This window comes from Cydia splendana, chromosome 17, assembly GCF_910591565.1.
Source record: "Cydia splendana chromosome 17, ilCydSple1.2, whole genome shotgun sequence".
Classification (NCBI taxonomy): domain Eukaryota; kingdom Metazoa; phylum Arthropoda; class Insecta; order Lepidoptera; family Tortricidae; genus Cydia; species Cydia splendana.
The window spans coordinates 17865801-17877886 of NC_085976.1; positions in this window are offsets into that span (position 1 = coordinate 17865801).

The window sequence follows — 12086 nt, forward strand, 5'->3', positions numbered from 1 at the left end:
GTGAGCTAAACCTTTGGATACCATCGCCCTGCACACTCTTAACTGTCTATCGGTGCACCTTTATGCCTTTTGTAATAAATTAGCCGATGGACTGTTAAGAGTGTTGCTGTTTGTACACTAAAATTTTGTGAACGTCGTGACGGTGACAGACGATGCAACCAATTACCAACCTACCCATAATTTTTACGTCTGTTTAATTTAACTAATCGTCCTATAATCATTGGACTTGATTGGTTTATACTTCAATTGTTTTACACATTATTTCAAACAGTGCAGATTGATCATTCGCATCGCATTCATTTCCCTCCTATATAAGTAGGTAAGGTGGTGGTACTAGTGCTCGGCATGCTAATGCCCAATAGATGACACCCTGCTGTCACCTCTATCATCTATGACAAATGACAAGTTTCAAGATGACATGTACTGGAACCGCGTCGAGCACCAGTACCACCACCTTACATAAGTACAATTTAAAGAAAAAAAGGACTGCATTTTTTTTTCTGCCCCATTGCTAATTCAAAGCCTTTCCTAATCTCCGCACGATTTTCGACTTTCGCCGTTTTTCAGTTCCACCATTTTTATCTAGACCTACTGAGCAAAATAAAACCCAGATTAAAAGTTTAATCGCGCCGCTGGTCTCTCGCTACTGAGGCCACGAACTCTTGAGCGAAGTTCTGTATAGAATTTCGTCGGAAATGTTGAGCTAACATTAACACATCGAAGCTTGAACTCCATTGTGTAGATCAATAGCCGGGAGATGTGCCGTGACATAATACCGGGACAAATACGCTCGGCACATTGCCAGGACTTCGGACAATCTACTGGACATAAGCTTCACAGTATTCAGTGACATACGAGCCATTTTTATTAATTGTACACTTACCGTAAAATGGGGTGAGTAGGGTCAAAACTGAAATTCAAACCTCGATAACATTTTATTTTAACATATGAAAACTGAATGGTGTATAATAATAAGTGTTCCGGACGTTTGTATTTTAGTTTTTATTTTATTTTGGGTAGTTCCATTTCATAACTTTGACGATAAAGAGGAAAACCCACCTCACCCCGTAGTGCCTCGTATTTGGGGCCCCCCCATACCCCCCTCTCAAACCTTCTCTCCCCATTCATAACCCACCTCTCCCCGCGAAACCTACTCACCCCGTTTTACGGTACACTTTTTTATTTTAAACTTTTTTTTAATTTCTTTACAGAAAATTACAAGCTTTTTCGGTGCTAATAGGAGAAAAAACGTGAGTTAAGATTTTTATTTCTATTTTTCATACACTTTGTACGACGGTTACGGAATGGATGGTTCGAAAAATGTACAGAAATTTTGGGATACTTTATTCTCGTATAAGGATCGTAATGAGAGCTCCGGATTCTGAGTAGAAATAAGATAAAAAATTCAACATTTGAAAAAAGTGTATTGTACAATTTTAAATAATATGGCCCATACCTACACACACATATTGGCCTTGTTAAGTTATGCACCTACCTACCTATGGACAATTATTAAAAAAGTTAAGTTAAAAATACGTGCAAGGGCAAATAACGGTTAGAGTTAGACCAAGAAAAGTCTGCAACGATTTTGTTAGTATATACGTAGTGCAAGTGTTATTTACACGTCATAATTTCATAGAACTTTGACCTTTAAAACAACACTTGCACTGCGTGTGCTAAATCATTGCAGACTTGTCATGGTCTAACTCTAAACGTTTTTTCTCTTGCATCAGGATGTCTGGTCTGGGCTATGTCTCGGAAGTCGCAAATTTTGATTATGGGCCCGATTCGGATTTTGAAATAGACATCTATTAGACATCACCAAGGTACGATAACGATATGTTTAAGATCTAACCTGTCAAATTTGACATTTGCGCGATTCTGGAGATACTGTTGAACGATTTCCACAGGATATGACTTAGAGATCCAATTCACATCTAATAGATATCTTACTCTATCTAACGTAAATGTGACATTGGTTGCCCGAATTGCGCTGCAAAAGAGAACTAGTTGATATCTAAACTATAACGTATCTAGAATGGATCTAGTACGTGTCGTCTCTTGTGAATATCTTGAAGTTCGAATACGGCAGTATAGTTGTAAGATGTCATAGTCGTACTTTAAATATTAAACCTGAAGTATAACATGTCGGCCCATGATGGTCGCAAAGTTGAGTGGGACTGGCGCCCTTGGCCCGATGCCAATGCATGGCTTCTCTTCGACTTCGACCCGTGCCTTGATCAAGCCTTGGACAAGGGACTATAGGACAATATTATCGTATGTAGAAAAGATGTGAACCTTCACCTATCATGTCTACACGTTGAAAGTTAACCACCGTTCATACTCTGCGTAGAGTCAGACCAAGAATAATCTGCAGCGGATTTGATAGGCAGTGCAAGTGTTATTTTAAACGTCAAACTTCTATGAAATTATGACGTATAAATGACACTTGCACTGCGTGGGCTATCAAATCCGCTGCAGACTTTTTTTGGTCCGACCTTAGTTACTTTATAGCTCTGCACAACATTTATTACAGGGCCAATGCAAAATCACGATATTTTTTTTTAAGTAAGTAAGTAACACTTTATTGTCCGGAAGAGAGGAATACAGGTACATCAGTTAGAACATGAATCTAGTACAAGGGCGAACTTATCCCTAAGAGTTCCTCATTTTGGCTATCACATAGAAATCAGCGGCATCACATCAGCCAGAATGAGTCATTCACATCAGCAGCAGTATTGTAGCGCGATGTAGTGCCAACTACATTAATGCCATAATGAACAGTGATCGTTAATTTTCTAGCAATTTTAGTGCAGCATTGTTGGTTAAAAGCATCTGTATGCCCTACTCTAGGTGGAATAGATAATTAGGGTTAATAACAGTAATATTAACCTTAACCAATTCTCTCCCTAGATAAAAATTGAAGAAAATCCTTTATTTTTACTATGCTGCACCAAAATTGCTGGAAAATTAACGATCACTGTTAATGAATATTACTTATAGCATTAATGTAAAATTTTGTCATTTGCGACAGCAATGCAGTCTATAGCAATGTCGCGTCGCCGTCGCATTACTGTACTCTGAATTCGAACGGACCTTAACTCTTTCTTTTTGGCTTTGCTGTAATCGAGTAAGGCCCCATTCGCACGACAGCTTAAAAAGCGTTGCGTTAAAACCCGACGTTGGCGCTTTTTTACCGTTTCCAATATTTGTGTTCATATGAACGCTTAAAAATCACTTGTGAGTCGTACTGCCACGTACGCATCTCAGCAAAGCCATACTTTATTTGCTATTACGACGTATTATTTGAATATAGCTTGAATATTTCAGGAATTTGTAAGCATAAGTTGACATTTTTAAGGTGAAACTAATAATAATCTTGACGATTGACACCAAAAATTGACACTTGACAGCCAACTGACAGCAGCGCCGGCGCTTTTTCAACGCTTGTGAGAACAGATACACGGATTTCCGTATGGTCTATTCAATTTGACGCCAACGCTCAACGCCGAAAATCGAACAGTGCTCGATAAAAAAGCGCCGCGCTTAAAAACCGCCTTCGTGTGAATACATACATGGTTATCCATTTGTGTCATTCAAACGCTTTTTTAACGCGCGTTGAAAAAGCTGCCGTGCGAACGGGGCCTAAAAGTCAAGTTTAATTTCGGTTGAAGTCCAAGATTCCGTGAAATATGCCAAACAATATTAATGTCGTCGCAAACTTGGCAGATGTTCCGAGTTCCGAGAAATGAGCACAGCATAACCTATGCCAAGAAAGAATGAGTTTTACCTACTTGGTATAAACAAAATGCCAAAAATGAAGTTTGATCATAGAAATAGGATGAAGCGTCAGCGATAACAGATGGCCTACCACGAACCACGTTCGACGTGTTGCCTGGGATGTCACACTCACGTACGAATTTACAAGTGCGACAGAGAGGCAACACGTCGGACGTGATTCGCAGTAGGCCCTCAGATCTGTGAGTTTGATCGACAGTAAAAATGTCGTGAGTAATCATTTCAGTTACGAGTTATGAAAGGGCATTTTAAATGATGCATGTAAATGAATAATTAGATAATGGATTGCTTACTTCCTTACTTCACTGGCTCAGTGACCCAAAAAGTATCTTGGCCTCTGACATAAGCGAGCGCCACTCTGCCCTATTTTGTGCCACTTCCACTTCACGCCAGTTGGGTATTCCAAGGGCGGACAGCTCTTTTAGGGCTTCGTCACTCCAGCGGTATCTGGGACGCCCAGACGGACGTTTTCCGCCCGGGTGCCTCACATAGGTACGCTCTTCTGTCAGCACGGTCCTCTCCCATCCTCTACAGGATGGTGATGGAATGGATTACATAGGTATTTCAATTATGGGACAATCTTGCACGAATCGACGTAGAGTCCATCCAAGCTAACTTTACTAGACTTATATCGACCGGGATATGAACCGTGATTAACTTTTGTATTGTTTTCGAGCTCCTCGTGAGTTACCCGTGAACAAGATGCGTGCAACTGCGTCGACCGATAGCTCGAAAAAAATACACAAGGTAATCACGATTCATATCCCGGTCGATATAAGTCTAGTGAAACTAACCGTGGATCATTCAAAACAAGCTAACTTTATACTAACTTTAATAGAACAAAGTGGGGGCGCACATTGGTTCAAGAGCGGAATAAAGTCCAAATTTTACAGGTCAGCTTTATGCATTCGTATGTCTTAAATCTAAAAGTAGAATACTTGTGTAGGTCTATCGTGAAAGGATTTTAATTTTGGTGTAATATTTATTAGTAAATTAATAGACCAAAGTACACGATGCTGTACACATGCCAATGTTCCGTCAAAAAACTTGTTTATTGCAGGTCATATATTTCTGAAACCAGCGCTAAAGTATACAAAATATTTATTTTAGTTACAGGAGCATATATTAAGCTATTTATATGTTATATAATACTAGTGACTTTGTGGCTTAATTTGAGTATGGCTTAGGCGAAAACAACATAGTCATTATTTTGCCAATTTTCATTATTCAAAAGAGTATTACTTTCTTCCGCCAGCGATCGCTCCATCGAAAAATAGCACAAATGATAGCTTAAGTATCTGAGATAATTACTTAATTGATTCCAACTGCCGGGGCCTGCAAACATTTGAATAATGACCATATAACTCATGAGCGTACTTAATGTAAGGAAACACCTTAATGAGGTTAACACCTTATTGAGGGTGATTAATAAATAAGTATCTTGATTTTGGGTATAAAATGCATACATTATTTTCTTCTTCTTCATTTACAATTATCGATTCGAGAAAATAGTACTTATTAGTTATGGCAACTTTCAGCATTTTAAATGTAGAGTTAGTTGAAATTGCTATCTCAAGTGACCGAGATGTGAATACGAGTAAGTGTATTGGAAGCCTGAGAATTAAATTTCGAATACATAGCCTACAATAAGTCATTTTGTAAATGGAATACAAATGCAGACACACGACCACAAAAAGAAGCGGAAAAGAAGAGAATTCCAAAAGAGTTGTACGAAAGATTGGGTTTGAAAGTTGACATCGTCAAGCAAGGTATGGGGTCGTCTAATGATGGTAATTCCTCCAGGAGATTTTTCTGTAACCCAAGTTGAGTTGCGGAGATTACAGGGGTAGATGAAGAACTGATTCACCGGTTTTCAGTAATATTACAGGCAATTAACTCTGGTGCCACAATAGATGCTGAAAAATTTGGAGATTACTGCAATAAAACAGCTGACATATTCGTTGGCTTGTACAGATGGTAATATATTCCAAATACAGTACACAAAATACTGACCCATGGAAGTAAAATAATATCCGCTGCTGCTCTACCTATTGGAATGTTAACCGAAGAAGCCCAGGAAGCGCGGAATAAGGATTATCGTCGGTACAGATTGTACCATTCGAGGATATGCTCAAGGGAATCTGCGAACGAAGATATTATAAACATGTTTTTGACATCTTCTGACCCTTTTATTTACAGCTTAAGAGCAAAAAATAATTATAAGAAAACAGGACGAGAGCACGACGTAATACAACAATTTATTGTAGACAATAATTAATATAAAGCCTTTTTTATTTATTTATACTAGTAATTATTTTTATTATATACTCAATTTATTACAATTTTATTCTGTAAGCCATTTTTGAATTATTATACAAGTATGTTAATGTTAATGTTTTAATTATTTTGTATTTTATAGTATATTTTTGATGATTTAAATGTAAATTTCTAATATTTAAAAAAAATATATATTTATTTTATTTATTTTACCTATTTCTATCGATAAAACCACATTACACAAGTTTTATAATCCTACCTATTCTTAAAAACAGTTAATTCCGCGCGCCCATACAACCCGAACCACTGTGGGGCGTGTCTTTACATACGTCATATTTTCATGTTTTGTGATTAATGTTGACATTGCTACACTTGATTATTATGATCACAAGTGTGGCTTCGGAGTAAGTGTGGCTAGATTTCACATTGGGACCTGTTTACATTATACATTTACGAGTAGGTATATCCCTCTAAAAGCCTACCAGCAACGCTTTACATATCTTGAAAACAATGAAATTTTACCTCAAGCCATTAATCAAGTCTCGAGTAGAGATGCAACGGATAGTTGTTTGGCGGGATACCGGATACCGGATACCGGATATTCGGCCTGACAATCGACCGAATATTCAGTATCCGGCCGCCGAATATTCGGCTGGCGTAACTATACCTACATTTCGGTTTTTCAGGTGCGTATTGTGCAGGTTTTGACCTGTTTCGTAGTGAACGTTCGCGCGGACTCATTTATGGGTTCGAAATGAGTCCGCGTGCAAGTGAGTGGAATGGTTAAATTCTTTTAAAATAATAAACGGGTACGATTATGACAGGGACTGTTTTTTTAGATCCAATTTGTTAACTCCGAAATCAAGCAATGTTACTATCCGGTATCCGGCTGGATATTAATTTAATGGCCGGATAGGCCGGATAGCGGATAGTAACCGAATATCGGGTGCATCTCTACTCTCGAGACATGTTACAAAGACCTAGCAACCTGAAAACAGCTCTATTTCTCTTCAAAGCCTGTACTTTATCCACGTAAGCCTACACGTAGCTAATCCGCCTTGTGTGACGAGGTAGCAGGCAGCTCGAAGGCAGCATTCGAGTTTAAAAGATTCTTATTATCTACATTTACTTAAACGTTTCGTCGACGTTTATTTTACTGAGTGTTTTGTGATAAAAAAACTCCTGTAAGTACCTGCAAATCTTCAGAAATAGGGGGGCAATGGTAGACAATTTCAGGGAATACTGTACATGTTTGGAATTGTGACAAATAAATGTTTTTATACTTATTATTTGTTCTACATATATGTGAAAATTGAAGTAGGATCAAATTTGTATGATGTATCACCATAAAATTTACTGCTTATTTCGTTGGATAGTGTTAGTAAAATCATTCATAAATTTCATAATTGTCAAACTTTTACAAAATCTCTAATAAAAATATTTTAAATTATTATTCTGTTAACAACTTGAAGTATTTTGCGTTAATAATTAACTAGGTAGGTATAGGTACCAAGAGTCTTTAATCTTTTCGCAGTCCAACGTCACGTCACGAGACGTTAAGAGCGCTCTTACAAGAAAAGTCGAAATAATGCAAAATTGATGATACTAGTCGACGAAATTCAGGACTTTGCGCTCATTATTAGAAACAATGAGTACTTGTTCCAGTAAAAGCGTCTTCTTATCTTTATAAATATCGTTGTAAATATTAGAAAAAGGACTTATTAAATTAGTAATGATTTTTTTTCTGATGGTCGTTTCCGAAAAACCCCGTGAAGCACTGAATGGCGAGCTCTTATTTGGAAATGTTGAGAATTTTACTCTGCTAAACCTGGCTATTTTGTATTACTAATACCCTGTACTTTAGGCATATCAAACTATATTTTTCCTACATACCTTTGAGAAAGAGAAAATCAAAGTAAAACGAACTCGATTTTCTCTCCGAAACAAGTGTCAATTCCTACGAAAATCTACTTAATATCGAAGTCATTTTCATACTCAAGCAATCTGCAACGTTTGCTTATACTGTTGGTATACATTAGTGTTTATGAAATTCTACTATAATTTTTTGGCAATTTTTTGAAAACTACTCTATATTACCGATGACGCGCGCTGCGCCAGCTCAGTGCCGCGGCAGAGCTTGTAGAGGCAGGACGTGTGTCGGTCGACTCCGCACATTTTCAACGGCGACGACGAGGTTTTTTATCATTGTGTGCGGCGGGCGCCGTGTAAAACGCTATACTGTGTGCGTGTAAACCGCAACGAGAGACTTTGATCCTAGCACTGTTTTTATAGTATTATAATTTATAATGGTACAGTTTAATAAACTACCGGACAGGATTAAAAATATTTGAAACGACCTGACATTCTATATGTATTTATTTGAGTCAAGATAGTACTCAGGGTCTGATGATGGAGCCGGAAGGTGGTCACCGGTACCAATCAACCATGCAACTAAACCACTTCGTGTTTAGGCTCGTTTTATTCATCTCAACAAGATCTTTGACACAAGATAGTACTCAGGGTCTGATGATGGAGCCGGAAGGTGGTCACCGGTACCAATCAACCATGCAACTAAACCACTTCGTGTTTGGGCTCGTTTGATTCGGCTCAACAAGATCTTTGACTTAAGATAGTACTCAGGGTCTGATGATGGAGCCGGAAGGTGGTCACCAGTACCAATCAACAATGCAACTAAACCACTTCGTGTTTAGGCTCGTTTTATTCGTCTCAACAAGATCTTTGACTTAAGATAGTACTCAGGGTTTGATGATGGAGCCGGAAGGTGGTCACCGGTACCAATCAACCATGCAACTAAACCACTTCGTGTTTGGGCTCGTTTGATTCGTCTCAACAAGATCTTTGGCACAAGATAATACTCAGGGTCTGATGATGGAGCCGGAAGGTGGTCACCGGTACCAATCAACCATGCAACTAAACCACTTCGTGTTTAGGCTCGTTTGATTCGTCTCAACAAGATCTTTGACACAAGATAGTACTGAGGGTCTGATGATGGATCCGGAAGGTGGTGACCGGTACCAATCAACCATGCAACTAAACCACTTCGTGTTTGGCTTCGTTCGATTCGTCGCAACAAGATCTTTGACACAAGTTAGTACTCAGGGTCTGATGATGGAGCTGGACTGTGGCCACGGGTACCAGTCTACCATGTAACTGAACCACTTCGTGTTTGGGCTCGTTTGATTCCTCGCAATAAGATGTTTGAGACAAGATACTACTCAGGGTCGATTTACGACAACCGATAATTAACTACTGCTTAAAGGTCTGGTTTAACTGGCCCCGTAAACAAGCCTGGCAGCCATGAGTCGAACAAAAAAAGATACCCTCGCATGTACCAATTACTAACCAATTAAATCTAAAGCTTATGTTAAGACCATTAGGGTCCAATCTTAGTTTATTCTGTGTTTGAATCATTAGTTTAAATCTAAATGCAACTGTGTATTATTGAACATTGTCATAAGTGCTTGCTAATTGTGTAACTTATAATTTTTAAGTTAACTATTTATAAGTAGTCTTATAAGTGAAATTCCTGTAATTTCTTAGACAAAAATAAAGTTTCTATAAACCGAAAATAGTACTCAGGGTCTGATGATGGAGCCGGCAGGTGGTCACCGGTACCAATCAACCATGCCACTAAACCACTTCGTGTTTAGGCTCGTTTTATTCGTTTCTATAAGATCTTTGACACAAGATAGTACTCAGGGTCTGATGTTGGAGCCGGAAGGTGGTCACCGGTACCAATCAACCATGCAACTACACCACTTCGTGTTTAGGCTCGTTTGATTCGTCTCAGCAAGACCTTAGACACAAAATAGTACTCAGGATCTGATGATGGAGCTGGAAGGTGGCCACGGGTAACAGTCTACCATGTAACTGAACCACTTCGTGTTTGGGCTCGTTTGATTTGTCGCAACAAGATCTTTGACACAAGATAGTACTGAGGGTCTGATGATGGATCCGGAAGGTGGTGACCGGTACCAATCAACCATGCAACTAAACCACTTCGTGTTTGGCTTCGTTCGATTCGTCGCAACAAGATCTTTGACACAAGTTAGTACTCAGGGTCTGATGATGGAGCTGGACTGTGGCCACGGGTACCAGTCTACCATGTAACTGAACCACTTCGTGTTTGGGCTCGTTTGATTCCTCGCAATAAGATGTTTGAGACAAGATACTACTCAGGGTCTGATGATGGAGCTGATGATGATTGACAGGTACCCGTCGCCACCTTCGCGCTCCATCATCAGACCCTGAGTACTACCTTGTGTCAAAGATCTTGTTGAGATGAATAAAACGTGCCTAAACACGAAATGGTTTAGTTGCATGGTTGATTGGTACCGGTGACCACCTTCCGGCTCCAACATCAGACCCTGAGTACTATCTTGTGTCAAAGATCTTGTTGAAACGAATAAAACGAGCCTAAACACGAAGTGGTTTAGTTGCATGGTTGATTGGTAATGGTACCTTCCAGCTCCATCATCAGACCCTGAGTACTATCTTGTGTCAAAGATCTTGTTGAGACGAATCAAACGAGCCCAAACACGAAGTTGTTTAGTTACATGATAGACTGGTACCCGTGGCCACCTTCCAGCTCCATCATCAGACCCTGTGTATCTTCAGTGTCAAAGATCTTGTTGAGACGAATCAAACGAGCCTAATCATGTTACTACATGGTTGATTGGTATCCGTGACCACCTTAATCATCATCAGATCCTCAGTACCAGTTCGTTTTTAAACCCTCGTTGATACAAACTTTACAACCTATAGGTACCAAATGCAATGACGAAACATGTAAATAAGCGAGTAGGTACCTATAATTTCTTTCGAGTAATATACTTTCATAAGTACGAGTATGGGGCTATTCATAAATTACGTCGTTTCAAATGGTAGGAGTGGGGGGGGGGGTCTGGACATCGGATGATGGTAACATGACGTAGGAGGAAACAGATTCATCCGAAGCTTGATTTTTGGATGATTTGAGGGGTGGGGGGGTCAAAAATCGTCAAAAATAGATGACGTAATTTATGAACAGCCCCTATGTACATTTGCACTGCATTTAGTATTTTCGTACTTACCAAATAACAGTTTTAGAACTTTAAAAGTTAAGTACAGTTAGTTTTGTTATGGTTGATTTCAATATGCTTCGCGAAGGATCAAGAATGTTTAATCCATCATTGTAGTGCGAGTGTGGTAGAAGGGATCGGCGTACTGAGCTCGCACGGCCTGCCGCAGCGCGTAAAATACCTAAACTCGCTCAACGCCTAAATGTAATAGCGCTCTTAAAACAAATAGGAATAAGACAAATTACTTTTTTAACGCAGACTTAGCGTAATCTATAATGAAACTTGAACTTATTTCAATTTTTTACCATAACGACTAAGAAATAAGTGTTATTTTTGTATAATCCAGGCGAAGATGTGCAAATCATGTTTTTGCTTAGCAATTTTATGTCTGAATGGGCACGGAATTGAATTTGACTTGTAAGGAATACTACTGGCAATCCACAAGCTTAGCCCTAAAAATATTATCATCATCTTCCTCGCGTTATGCCGGTATTTAATCCACGACTCCTGGGAGCTTGCTGTCCGCTTGACAACTAATCCAAAGAATTGGCGTAGGTACTAGTTTTACGAAAGCGACTGCCATCTGACCTTCCAACCCAGAGGGCAAACTAGGCCTTATCGGGATTAGTCCGGTTTCCTCACGATGTTTTCCTTCATCGAAAAGCGCCCTAAAAATATTAAAGGATTCTAAATTAATAAAGAATTATATTTACTTTCGACTCTTACTATATACTCGTAGTAAGACCCGAGTGCTATTTCCTCGAATTCGAAAAACCGCCGCTTTTGCTCTGCGTAGGTAGAGTAGAGGAAGTAAAATACTCTTTTCATTCCATCTATTTTTTTTTTTTAATTTTTGTTTCACTGGCAAGCGAGACAATTAATTTTGATCCTTGTTGGCTGCTTGATATATTCCTTATGCAACGACATACG